Below are 14,607 nucleotides of genomic sequence, written 5' to 3' on the forward strand. Positions count from 1 at the left end.
TTCTCTATAGCATGTACTTTGGCATTGATTATCTATGTGAGTAGGTAGCTTTTCCTGACTATATCCTCTATAGAGTTTTCATAACATAGCATACCTATGAACATATTATTATTCAGAAAAAGATAAATCATACTGGAATAACTGATAAAGTGAATGATAACTTTTCAGTTAAAAAAGAACTAAATGTTCAATGAAATTTGGGACTAAATAAATGGCACTGCTGCACAATTCATATCTTTTCTCCCCTTACACTGGCCCTACTTTGTTGATTTGTGTAACCTACAGAGCCCCTTGTAGACATCTCAGTGTGAGACCTCTATCCCTTTTTCCGAAAAGTTCTCTCCTTCCATCCATGATGGCTGAGTCGATTCTCAGACTAGTTCCAATGTATTCCCTTGATGTAATCATCAGATCTGTCTTCCCTCGGCACCTTACTAGGGGATGCTTCCCCTTCTCTACGACTAGGTACAATTTCCAACCCAGACTTCGATCCGACATTTTCATACATTCTCCTCAGATTATAGTAGTTTACAAAATCTTATCATTTCTGTGTACTTTTCTAGGTCCTAAGAACTGTTTCTCCTGGAATAACCTGTTGTCACTCCCTGATCGGTATGTACTGTTATTATGTTTTTGTGTACATTTTGTCAAGCTAATGTAACGTGATTTTATTTCTCTCACATCGTCTATAGGGCCTTACATAAACCTGAACCTAATAAAGACATGTGGGACATAATCTCAAAATGATATTACTGAAACTCATTTCCAACAGAATCAAACTATTCTCCTGGAGTTGTTTGCCAATCCAGAATTATTAGGCTTCTCAGTGGAGCCAGAACAATCTGTCTAAAGCCCAGTGATACTTGCCCTGATCAAGTGTTCTCATGGGTGGTTTGGAAACCATTTCTTGCTTTGCAGATGTTATTTATCACGAAGTTGCCCTTAGCACCTTCAGTGTTGAGGATTTGATATTAGTGGAGTTGTGGAAGTGAAATTATTAGGGTGTCCTTAAAGTCCTTTTCCATAAATGAATGATTTATTGGAGCAATGAAAGAAAGGAATAAGTTTGCCTGCTCAATATAGCCCGTCATTTTTGATGAATGTGACTCACCTTTCTGTAAGAAGTCCAATTTAGCACTGGTACCAATTCTTGAATTTTATGGAGAAGGAAATTGTAAAATGTCTTAGAAATGTGGCCATGGAGAGAACAAACTGAGGTTGAATGATGCAAAATCTGAACTACACTGAATGCAACATAGTGCCAATGCTGTTCAATGCCAAGAGACTTGCAGGATAAAATTTGATTTTTTCCTTTTGAAGCAATATTAGCTTGCTATTGAGTAAAATCAGGTAGCAACGCTTCATGATTCCATTACCTACTCACTTTGTATTCATTAAAGTGTGGCTTTCTTGGCCTGACTGTCAGTGGTAAGCTGAGATGGCTTGCCACAGCTCCAAAGTGGATTGTATACATTTCTTCCTGACTCCACGTTAAGTGACATTATGTTGGTAGCTTGGAATTGGTCACAGTGTGGCTATATACACCAGGAAAACTGGAACATCCTGCAAATGAAGGCTCCTGCTCTTCCAGAGATCTAATTTTTAAGTGTTTATCAACATAATACTAACCTGTGTTCAAAGGTTGAACTGCAGAAGCCTCTCAAATTTCCACCAAAATGACAGTAATAACTTTGTCAGCATAATGCTGTGTTCATTTAATAAATACTAAATTTCTTCACATTTACAACTTTGGTTGGCTATTACTAATTACTCAATAAAATAAAATACTCAAAGAAAAAAATTGATATATACAAATTTCCAGATAACATAAAATGTATTTAATTAGAGCTCAACATTTATAGAGTAAATTTACCAACAACCATAGAAGACATGAAATATGGAAAGAGCACAGGGAATCTGGACTTAATTTGAATTTCATTTTGTATGCTTATTATAAGAGTCATCTTGGAGAAATTGTTTAATTTCTGTGAGATTCTTATGGCACATCAGCAAATTTGGAACTGAAAATGTGAATACTGCAGAATTACTGTCAGTTATTTAAATACAAGGCCACATAGTCTCCAAAATCTAGCAAATACACACAAACACACACACATCAAAGAAAATGCCTAAATCCATTGATAAAAGGATCAGAATACTCTCCACTACTTTGCTGTGCTGAAGTTTTTAGGGTGTTAGTTCTAGAAATCATGTCTCTGCCCAATTTGCTGGAATCATATTAGAGAAATTACTCCTTCTCTGGAATCTCAGCAATAACATTAAGTAGCTCAAGTAGTTGCTTGAGCCTGAGACTATCACTTAACTGATACAAACCTTGGTTATCTCATTAGCAAAATAAGAATATTGAAACAAACAATTATATGAAACAATGCATGTAAAGTAATTGTCACAGAGATGTTAGCTAGTAGTTTCTTAGTGATAATTTATGTTATTGTTAAAATTATCATAATTATTTTTACCAGTACCACTTCCATTGTCATTAATTTGTGATATGTCTCGGGTTTATACTTCTCTCAATACAAATGGAAGACAATATAATGTGAATCCCTCTTTTCCCAAAGGGTGTTTAGCTAAGGAATCCAGGCCACCTATCTGAGGAGATCAACCTGGCATTGACACTGACTAGAATCGATGTCACCAGATGGTTAAGTGATATTGGGCCACCCAGCACCCATAACGCTACCTTATTGTGTTGATTGAATCCCAATCTAAATAAGCTGCAGAAAACATCCACTAAATTACCCTTCACAGAAGACAAAATTATAAATATTATAAAAATGGAACCTGACTTTGCTTGAGGTTCCTGCAGAAAAAGCAGAGCATCCTGAGAACTGAAGTAGAGACGTTATGCTTGTCCTTAACCGCAGGAGTTTCCTGAGAGGCTGAGGCAGGCAGCAAAAGCATTAGGAAAATGTCATGCAGTTGATACTTGTGTTTTAAAATTCAGATCTGGAAATTTTAACCCCTAATGTATTGACTCAAACTTTATCACCTTAGCTCTATTCTTTGGGAAATACATAAGTCATTAGGGTGAAGTCCTCATGAATTGGATTAATGACCTTATAAAAGGAATTTAAGAGAGCTCTCTTACCATCTTCCCATCATGTCGGGATACAAAAAGAAGGCAGCAATCTGCCACCCAGAAGATGGTCCTCACTGGAACCCTCTGGCACCTTCATCTCAGATGTCTTGCCTCTAGAACTGTGAGGGATAAATTTCAGTTATGGGCTGGGCGCGGTGGCTCACGCCTGTAATCCCAGCACTTTGGGAGGCTGAGGCAGGTGGATCAAGAGGTCAAGAGATAGAGACCATCCTGGTCAACATGGTGAAACACCGTCTCTACTAAAAATACAAAAAATTAGCTGGGCACGGTGGCGTGTGACTGTAATCCCGGCTACTCAGGAGGCTGAGGCAGGAGAATTGCCTGAACCCAGGAGGCGGAGGTTGCGGTGAGCCGAGATCGCACCATTGCACTCTGGCCTGGGTAACAAGAGCGAAACTCCGTATCAAAAAAAAAAAAAAAAAAATTAGTTATTTATAAGCTTCTCAGTCTATAGTAATTTGTTATAGCAGCCCATACTGATTAAGGCAGGAAGGCCAATTTACAGTTTGGGGATTAGATACAAAGAATATTTATTAGGGAGGAGAGAGCCTTAAAAACATTTTCTTCAGTAATCAACATATTTTTTAATCCCTAAATTGATCTCACCCTCATAACTGGTTATTGCATTTTCTTCTTGTGAAAACCAATAAATCTTCTTCGCTCTTAATCTCTCTTCTTTTCCACCTTTTCCACAACTCCCAAACCCCTGTCAAAGCCCCAAGTTTCAATTTTCTGTCTTCCCAAGGGTTCCCGCAGTTTTTTCCAATATGTACCAAGATCATACCAGCTGCTTCCCCTGCGTTATCTCCCAGTGGTCCTATCTCACAGTAATCATTCCCTTCATTTTTAAAATGCAGCTAGGTGATTTAACTCACCCACGACCACCAGCTTTTAATGGCATAGGAAGAATTTTTATAAAGATAAATTTGCTTAAAAGCACCTGCTTTTTCATTTGAGTTCACTAGCCCCAAAGGCAGGGTTGGATAGAAATTAGAGGATCGAGGCAACAATTCTAAGTAATCTAGGTGACCCTCTAAAGGGTTGTAATTAAAGCTTCTCTATTCTGAAAACTCTTTGTGAAATAAAGAAAAAAACATACCTTCCACAGCTGGAGCTGATAAAAGGTGTCCTGAGAGAGAAAAATTCAGACAAAGGAGGCTCTTGGGAAAGGCAGAGTCTGGCAGGATTAGGATGGAGTAGGAGTGGCAAGAATATAGTTTCTAAAGAGAAAGGAAAAAAAAAAAGACAGGTTTTGGGGAGATTTGAAGCATTATTCACTCTTTACTGGTTAAAGGAGCTTTATTTCTTATGTGACAGGTAAAGACTTATTTATTCTAAAAGAGAAAATGTGTGTTCTAATCGCCCATTCTTTACCTACAACTATTGTGTTGATTGAATCCCAAATTTCAAAGTTATGACAGCGAAGTGGAGAAGCCATCATGTAATAATACATATAAGCCATGCTTAAGAAACAAAAATATAAAAAGCAGAAATTTCCTCTTTCTAGATGCGTTTTGTGGACCATGATTGTCTATGGGGATAATGCTAGCTCTCGTCTCTGGGCAGGGATTTTGCCAAATAAAGAAAGCAGGCTGCTTTGTTGACTTCGACATTTGTTTTTGTTTAAAACTGGTGATTGTGCCTTATATATTCAGTCCTCATTCTCTTTTTTACTGAAGTCACTTCTTAAAGTGACTGCAATATATCTATAAGACATTGATTATTTTAAATGTGTTCCCATTTAATCTGCTTCCCAATTTGCTCTGGTTTGCTCTGCAGACCACAAGTAGAAGAAGAGAGCTTACCCAAGAGGCTTCTGCATGGGAGAAATAAGTAGCTCGTTTCTTAAATGAATGTATTCATGGTTCCTCTTATAATTTATTCATCCTGATTTCTGACCTGAAGGGATTAGAATTAATATTCTAATTTTATAATGTAAAAAATAAATTTTGTTAATTAAGTGTAGATTTTCATTGGAACCTGAGTTAGGCGAAACTTTTGGCTTAGCATTTTTAGAAGGAAGGGAAGTATAAAATAGTAGTTAATCCTGTGCACTCTGAAGGCAGATCTGGTTTTGAATTCTCTTCTAAATACAACACTAAACAAGTCACATATCCTGTCTAAACCACGCTTCTCATCTGGAAAATGGTGATAATATTATCCTTTACAATCATTCACAATAACTCCAAGTATGTATGAATGAAGCTATACATTTTGAATGTAATTATGCATACAAGGACTTAGTTCAGTGCTTTGCAGAAAGTAAAACTGAAGTAAATACTGTTTTTCTTATCATTATTCTTCCTTATTTATATCTTTCTCTGTTTCCTTTTATTCTATCTCTTTCTATGTTTTGTATTTGGATGTATCATATGTTCACCACTTCAATTATAATACTTTTTTTTCATACGGAGGCTAGGAAATCATGAAGGGCCTTATTTAAATTATATTTGCTGTTGATTCTGTTATGATTAAAGTTCTATGACTCAATCTTTAACACCTCAGCCCTATTCTGCAGTCGCTAAATTACCCTTCATTGTAGCAGCTAACAATTGAACTTTTCAAAGGAAAGAAAATTTAGGTGAAATTCTGTGGCTGTAGACTAAATCCTTCAGCTCCTAAATCCATTCCTTGAGGAAGAGGGGATACAACCTGGGAAGCTGCTTTTTTGACAATGTGAAAATATTCTGAGGGATATGTGAATATAAGCAGAGTTTTAAAACCAACCCCCAAAATCCCATAGATAGTTTTTTGAATAAACATAGAAATTGATCCTCCTGGTGGTAAAGATTGAAAGTTATATTTGTTTAATCTGAGTTTCTTCCTCTGGAAAAGATCCCTTAGGCCTCTCAAAACAGTATCAAAGAACTAAAACTCACCAGATTACCACAGACAATGAGATCGGGGACCCCTCATGTATCATGATTGCTTCCTTGTCCCTCCCAGCTCCTGTTTTCTTACATGTTGCTACATTTTCCCCCCCACTATATAAACCTCTAGTTTTCGTGGTTCAGGGAGATGGATTGGACCCTGAGCTCCCATCTTCTTGGTTTAAGCACCTGATTAAAACCTTCTTCCTTGGTATTATGCATCTCAGTGATTGGCTTTCTGTCTGGCGAGCAGCAAGACCTAGACAGAACTCCTGGTGTTCCGGTAATAATTTTACACAGAACATGACTGTAATGCCTGAAAGAAAACTGGTGTACCATGTATGTGTAACAGTAGATTATTGTTTTTGATGAGAAGATAGGGTCATTTGTTCTATATATTACTGGGAGAGAGAAACAGATTTCATTCCAAGAGGATAGAATACAGGATAAGGAACAATATTCTGACTATATAATATTCGTTTTTTTGGTTCTCTCTGGGAGAAAGTTGACAATTAGAATCTAAAATTCTGTAATATGTACATTATCCTTTGAGGAAAGGAAGGCTGGCATATAAAAATTGCTTCTTTTTTGCACTTATTTTCCCCAATATACACGTATGGGTTTTCTAGATAATTCTTTTTCCTGCAGTATCCTTTGTATTAAAATAGTAGTATGTTATACCTACTGAAGAAAAGTTTAGTTGTAAAATTTATCATATTAAATGCTTCAACTTCTAAAAGTCTTATTATGTAGGAACGGATATTCTTTCCCTTTTGGTACCGTGTGGAGCACAGTTCCACTTGTGGCTTTCACAGCCAGAAAAGACGTATATTTCTAGGTCTTTTATTTCATGAGCACCTTTTTATCTTATTCATACATTAATACTTTGTAACACATTCTGATAGGAATCAAAATGCAAGTGTCATTTAATATGAGTGACTAACATTTGAAATTATAATGTCTACTTTGTTCAATCCCCAGCGGTGGTCTTAAGTATGGCTGCATGTTTTAGTAAGGACAAATCAGTCTTTACCAGGCGAAGCTGACATGTATGGCCCAGTGTCATGACTGAATGAGAAAATTTGTTTCTTCAGCTCTGTAAACCTCATCCTTCCCTTGTTAAGAAACTTGCAACTCAGAAATCACCATGCCTGTTACATCTCATGAAAATATTTTTAGCAATGAAAATAAAATATAAAATTAAGTGGGATTCCTTATGTACTTGTGGTAAAGCCAGTTTCTCACCAAGAGTCTAAGCACTGAAGATAAAGATTGTTAGACCTTCTTTTTATACCCAGTCCATACAACCTCTAAAGCCCATCTGTGGAATTTGTATGGATAAGAGTTCCTGATGCAGAGCAGAGCAATGACAAATTGCCAAAGCAATGAACAATTTCAGGGAAAATATCTAAACAAGCAGGGCTTGCTATATTGGACAAGGTATCCTAGCAAATCCCAGTAGTATTAATAAATATGTAACAACAATTCCAATAGCACATGTTCTGTGAAAAGGTCACACACGCAAAGGAACCCGAAATGGAGAAGAAGCTGAGAAACCAAAGAAGAAGGCAGACAAATTCTGTTTGTTGGTATTGGGTGATTTATTGAGGGAACTTACAGATGGAGGTGTGGTCTTGAGTGGCTACAATACAGGTAGATCTCCACACCGTTAATCTCCTGACTCAAGGCTTATGTACCACAGGGAAAGGGTACATGGGCTCTAGCAATACAATTAAAGGCAACCCTCCAGACAGGCAAGGATGCGGTGTGTGTTACAGCCTAGAATGTGTGCAATAGCATCAAGGATGCTTTTTTGTTACACTAAGGACATTAAATAAAATAGAAATAAGGAGGTGTTCATAGGACTGGGGCTTATCAGAAGTCAACATGACAGATTAGTATCCAGGATGGAGTCACTTTTTTCTCCACAGCAAATATCAAAAGGAGTCACATGGATTTTAAATGTTCTATAATTATGTGTTCTCTAGAAAGAGGCAAATGTTTGAAATTATATTACACTTGTTAAGTCAAGAATTTGGCTGGAAATCTCAAGAGGAATCCCTAAAATACAGTAAAGTAACACTGTCAAATTATCAGAGGGCAAGATGTTTTAAAGTAAAAAAATAATCAGTTAAAAGGCATAAAGAAAGATAAGAAACCAGAAATATGACAGCAAATGGGGCCTGGCGCGGTGGCTCACGCCTGTAATCCCAGCACTTTGGGAGGCCGAGGCGGGTGGATCACGAAGTCAAGAGATCGAGACCATCCTGGTCAACATGGTGAAACCCCGTCTCTACTAAATTAAAAAAAAATAAAAAATAGTAAGAAGAAAAACTCGCATTTATATAATAGTAATTTAATTAATATAAAAATAAATAAAATAATAAATAATGTTTGCAAATTAATAAATCTACTTGCAGATAATCTATGTATCAAAAGAGAAATCTCTGGGGGGCGCTTTCTCTATTCTTTCAGCTTCCAGCTCTGCCTTTTATGCCAGGCCCTTTAATGACGTCCCTACACCTTCGTAGATTAGCAGTGACTTACAGATTTGGGCAGAGTCCATACATATATGATGGACCTCTCCCTTGCTGCATATTCTCTCTTCAAGATTTCTTCCCTAATTTTGCAGCTTTTCTGCCATAATACTCTGCCTTCCAACAAGTTAGTAAACTGCATTTTTCTGCTTACTTTGGTCCTTTGGGTTTCAGAGTTTCCTCTGCAACATGTTTCAATTTATCCAGTAGAATTCTCACCTTCAGCTATCAGTTCTCTTCTGGCTTCTGCATGTTTTGCTTGTGATAATTCCTCAAATTTTAAAAACATTATTTTAAAAGTGTTGATTTAAAAATATATTTTATTCTGATTTTTTTTTCTGCCATTACTAGAAGCCAGAAGCCAGGGTTCATTTATTTTTATTTCCGTAATTAGAAAGTCCATCAATTCTAATTGGTGAGGAGGAAATCTTCATATTTCAATGACTAAGAGACCTTGGTTCATTTCTCTGGTTTTAGCTTTGTGAGAGTTGATTTTTGTCCCTTCATTTAGTTCCTTGTGCATAAATTCTTATATTTTCCCATTCCAAATGTGCCGGAAAGTTTTCATCTTTTATGTGGCCCAACCTGAACTCCATTCTGTGGTACAGAGAACAGACTTGTTTAATTATCTCTGCATTCAAATAGATTGTTAATTCAGGATATGTTTGTCTGTAGTTTAGTATTTCAAAGGGAAAATAAAAAGAAAACACATCTGATTAATTTTGATTGAAAAATACTATTTGAAAACTAACTACAAATTCTATATTCTCTTTGAAGATTATAAGACATAAAGGGAACAGAGTAGATATGATGGGTATGTTAGGTCAGTATGTAATTCTATAGTCTGTCAATAATTTGTCATAGACACTAAATTTCTGAAGCCATGACTTGCAAGATATTAAAATGCAGCATGAGACTAACCATTATTTAACTGCCTTTGATTCTGTGGCAACTAGATAAATTTAACAGTAAGACAGTAAAGGATTTCATGATATTTGTATCTATAGGTATGGAAAGTATGCTGTATGCTCCATTGAAGATGACAGAGTTATAGTATCATTTTATGTAATTCAATTTCTCTGAATTGACATGCTTTTTATATTTTGATTTATGGGAATGATGATGTTGGTAAATATTTTCAACAGAGTTCTTGTACATAGTGAATGACAGGAACAAAGCTTAATACAGCCAATCTGCTCTTGGTGTTTTGATTGCAGAATTTTAAGATTTTGATTATTAAAGAAAAACTGGGTTTTATATCTGTGTCTTCATTTAGAAAGTTTACTGACTTAAAATAGTTTGACTTTATTTGTTTTAGGGTAGAATAATGAAATACAAGCTATCAGTAATTAAAAGAATTGCAGGGAGAGATAATTTGTTTCCAGGTAAAAAATTGATTAGAGAATTAGAATATGGAAGACTATCAACCTATATTTTAAAAAAACATTGTCTCTGAAATGCAGTCAAAATTGCATCCACAGTTTTCACAGTTAGTCAGTTTTTCTTATTGCTGTGTTCTCTGTGTGAATCAAGCTTTTGAAGTGTTTACCATGGCTGTCATCTTTAATGATAATGTATATTTTGTCAACCACTGACACATTAGCTTTTATCTTTTGGTTTTGGATAAGTGTGCTCCTGTTGAAGTTGGGCAGGGATGTAAATGAAAAGCCAAGCAACAAAAGAGGGGTAATTTAAAACAACAGCTGGGATCCACAGAAGTAAATATACAAATATATAATCAATCCTATTTTGCTTCCTGTCATCTATTTTCTATGGAGAGATTGATGTGTAATAGTTATGGGAGTATTTTATTTAGTATATCTTTTGACAAGACACTTCAGACTCCCTTATGAGGATTCCATTGAAAATTATTTCCAACCAAATGGCTATTACTTGTAAGAGTTAAAGAAAGAAGAAAGAAACACAAAAAATGACTCAGCAGTGAAAGACAGGTATATTCTGGAGAATAAACCAGAGAGGGGCTTGGCCAATTTTGATCAGGAGCATTCTCTCTTATACACTAAAGGTATTTGGAGGGAGAGCTTATCACAGGCTTGGAATGTTTCTGTGTGGAGGAGTTTTACTGTGGGGTTGGAATGTTTTTGGTCAAAGGGGAGGTTATGTGGGGATTGGCATGTTTCTGGTAAGGGGATGCTTATCTTGGGGTTGGCAGGTGTTTGGTCAGAGGTGTCACTTGTGGTTTTTGGTCATACTGACATTAACCATTAGTCTGAATTTTGAGGGGTTGGATTTAGGTGGTTTTTAATCAAGGGAAACTTAAAATGGTAGTGTTTGTCCAAGATGGCAATGCTCCTACTCTGTCACTACTGATGGGATTATTAAGCATGGATAGAAGGGAATGATCCTAAAAAGTACCACAGCATCTATTTAGGTTTTTTATTTTTAATTTTAATTTGTTTGATTTTACAACGTTGAACAAATATTACTTGAAGGCTCACATTAAATAACTAGAAGAAAAACTAGAAACACAGATTATAAACTAAGGAAAATAAGTAGTCCAATTTCCTTATCCAAATTTTAGTACAGAACTAACTGTATTCTCTATGGAAAATCATACACATGATATAGAGATACAAACACGTACTGCAAAGAGAAATAAAGCTACCACAGCAGAGAAAAGAGACAAAGAAAAAACAATTTCAGCAAGAAAATTATATTTTTCCTTATTCTTTCTAGGACAGAACAAATGCACTAGGATTTGAATTTCTCAAAGATGCGTTATTCATTTTTATACTTGGTACCAAATTCAAATATCTGCCTTATTATTGGTAAGTAATATTAAGTATTATGAATGAGATGATAATATCTATCCCTATGTTTGTTGTGAGGATTAAATTAGTCCCTTTATTCAGTATTTCTTCATGTGTGTTGCCTTGACCACATACACATATCAAAACTGTAGAATTGTCAATTTGAACCCAGGTCTACTAAAATAGAATTTCAGGCTAAGATGGTCCCTGACCAGTGAAAATTTAGACAAATTGTACAGATTACTTTTAGGTACATTGAAGTTAACTTTAATTTGGAGAGTTCATCAGTTCAACTGATGTTGTATAAAATATATATTAAGTACCTGGTGTGTACAATAAAGAAGTTTGATAGATACAAAGTTCACAAAAGTAAGGATAACTCTCAGGCTTCAAAGAAATTACAATATAACTAGAGACATGAGAAAAATAAATTAATATTTAAAACAACATGGGATAAATAATAGAAAAGTTATATCTTTTCAAGTTTGGCACAATAACAGCAATTATTGTAAGAATTAAAATGAAACAAATTGTCTTCCAGGTTGACTTTGCTAAGAAGGGCGTCCAGAAAAAGGCAACATTTGAATGGAGTTTTTGTATTCAGTACTTAATATGTTGCTGTATTAAAACTAGTTATAAATATTTTAATACAATTTTCATAGCTTGTCTATTAACATTTCATTTGGACTACATTTCTTTTAGGCTTAACTTAATCAAATTAGTTTAAGCCTATGCGAGTAAAGATTGAATGTACTCTAAAATTCTTATCAAACATTCATTTTAATACACATAAAAAGTGGTGAATCCTCTAAAATTTACTGACTCTTTCACCCCAATGGGAAACTATGACAATTTGGGAAAAACTATTTACTTAACAGATTTTCTCCAGGAGATTGTTTTGGTTGGTAACACATGCATTTGAAAGTGAGGGCATTATTCAAAATTCGGAGACAAAACAAGCAGGGGAAATAGCAAAGAGTGTTCTGATATCTAAGAGGACAAAATTAATTTTTGTATATATTTTAATTTAGATTAACTTCATAACCATCCGCAATGTTGTTATTCCTCATGTTTTCTTCAAATCATTCAAGTGATTGCATTCTTTTTGCATAAGTTTTGCATTACATTTAATTTTGTAATCCCAGTAGAAGCAACATATCATTTTATTATGCACTTCTCTACTTCCCCCAAAGTCTCCACAGAGATCAAGTCATATAATTGTAACAAAAACTAATCAGCTCCCACTTGTGAGAAAGAAAATATGTCTGGGAAAGTACATAGAAACAGTGAATCAGGACACAATTGAGACGGGAAACAGAGCATGACGTTACTAAATAATCCAAAAAAAGGTGGGATTGGGGACACAAAGAATTAACTTTTGCCATTTTCTATAATCACATTCTTCACCGTCTTGTCACTTGGAATATATTCTGCCTGTTAATGAAAGTGAGAAGAGTAAATTTTTCTTCCTAACCAAAATTTAAAATAAAAGTAATTATTATTCTCTGTTCCCATTTTGCCCTTGGTAACAAATGAATAGGAAGAGAGAAGAAGGAGCTTTTATCTGTCCACAGCTATTGCATTTTTTTCTTTCCAATTCATCCTTTAAAAAAATTCTATTAAAATAATGTTCGTCTCTTTACAGCTATTTAGCTGTTCACAGTTTTTGAATTACATTAAATGTTGTTAAGGCAAGTTAACATCTTTATTTTAAAAATAAAATTTGAGAGGGTGTATTATTGCCATTATAAATAGTTGAAATTAAAGACTTATTATTTAAAGTTTATTGCCATTTTTCTTAATTCATGCTAATATATATAGTCTTGTAATATTACCTGTTTTTATTGCATTGTGATAATAAAACGATTAATTATAATTTACTGAAGTAATTGTCAATTTTTCCCTTAAAGGATTTACTTTTAATCAAATGAGAAATAATATTTGTTTTCAGGTTATCCTAGATATTATTTTTCTTTCTACTGTTTTCTTTCCTTCCTAAATTCAAATAGCAGAGCCAAATTATAAATTAGCATGGTACAAAAAAAAACTATGAAATAACTCTTGGAGGGCAAAAATCAGATGATTTTTTCATTCATTAAGAGGTATTGGCTATATTATATCAAGATCATAGGGCAAAGATTTTTGTAACTTGCTCTCCAGTTAGCTATCAAGCCAGATAAAACAATTCCATTCCATAATTTCAGATTTTATTTTCAAACTTTTCACTAAAGGAAGGAGAATAAGCATGAAAGTGAATGGCTTAGTTTCCCCCATTATTTTCACGGGAAGGGAAAGCAGCAAAAGATTGTAGATGATTTTTATCTTATGCCAAGGGAATTAGGTTTGAATTTATTTTTTCTAGTTAACTAAATGAACATGCCAATTCATTCATTTATTTTCCCATATTTAAAATGGAAATAACATCCTCTGTAACTGATATCAAAAGACAAATGTAGAATATAATTGCATAGTTCACATCATCTGTGATATACTATTCTGAAATAAAGAATTGTTCCCTTTTAAGTGTAGATCTCAACAATTAGTATTCTTTTAAGAGAGGAATAAATATAAATTAGATTGGCCATCTTGCTGGACAATTTGAAGACATATACTGATAACTCTTTCAAAATTCTATACTGTTTCAAAGCCATGCAAAACTTAATATCAAAAAAGAGCAATATAGACCAATCACATTTGTGAATACTGATGTAAAAATTTAAATAGTAGAGTATGTCATAAACCATAGAAGCACAGTCAACTAGAGTACTAAGCCAAACTTGACCAAAGAGCGTTTATGAAGAAATAAAATAGTGGCTCATTGATTATATTAATAAATTTATAAATTAATTAATATAATCACATTAAAAGAACTTAGAAAAAATGTGATTATTTTCTTTTTAAAAATTTTTTTATTTTATTTTTTTCTTTTTTGTTGTGATTATTATTTTCATAGGTCCGCTATGGATGCACATAGGCATCATTCAAAAAGCAGCATAAAAGTTAATTATATTGAAAACATTCAGTAAAATAGAAATTAGTAGATATACTATTAGCATAATTATACACACAAACACACACATAAACCAACACATCTGCATCAGTTTAAGGACCAGAAGCTTATTCAGTAGAAAACACAGGAAGCTTCTCTACAAACTCAGCAACAAGGTATGACTGGTCAACACCTCCACTAACATCTAACAATTTATAGAAAATATTAGCTAATACAATAAAACAATAAAAATGATTATAGTTGTGAAAATAAAAAAGAAAGTGTAAAACTGCCAAGAGTATAATTATAGATTTGG

The 14,607-nt window shown here is 34.3% G+C and overlaps 1 long non-coding RNA gene across 3 annotated transcripts in view; it reads left to right on the forward strand.

Moving 5' to 3' along the window:
* The window catches only part of LOC118145000 (uncharacterized), a 139,006-nt gene extending 126,039 nt beyond the window's left edge, over positions 1 to 12,967 (forward strand). The window contains exons 6-7 of one of the 3 annotated variants that reach the window (XR_013521738.1): positions 564 to 612; positions 11,229 to 12,967. This is a non-coding gene — a long non-coding RNA (uncharacterized LOC118145000). The remainder of the gene's footprint in view (positions 1 to 563; positions 613 to 11,228) is intronic. The other 2 variants (XR_008474523.2, XR_013521737.1) reach the window with 2 other exon arrangements.
* Positions 12,968 to 14,607: the final 1,640 nt, after the last annotated feature.

The sequence above is a fragment of the Callithrix jacchus genome, chromosome 8, assembly GCF_049354715.1.
Source record: "Callithrix jacchus isolate 240 chromosome 8, calJac240_pri, whole genome shotgun sequence".
Taxonomy (NCBI): Eukaryota; Metazoa; Chordata; class Mammalia; order Primates; family Cebidae; genus Callithrix; species Callithrix jacchus.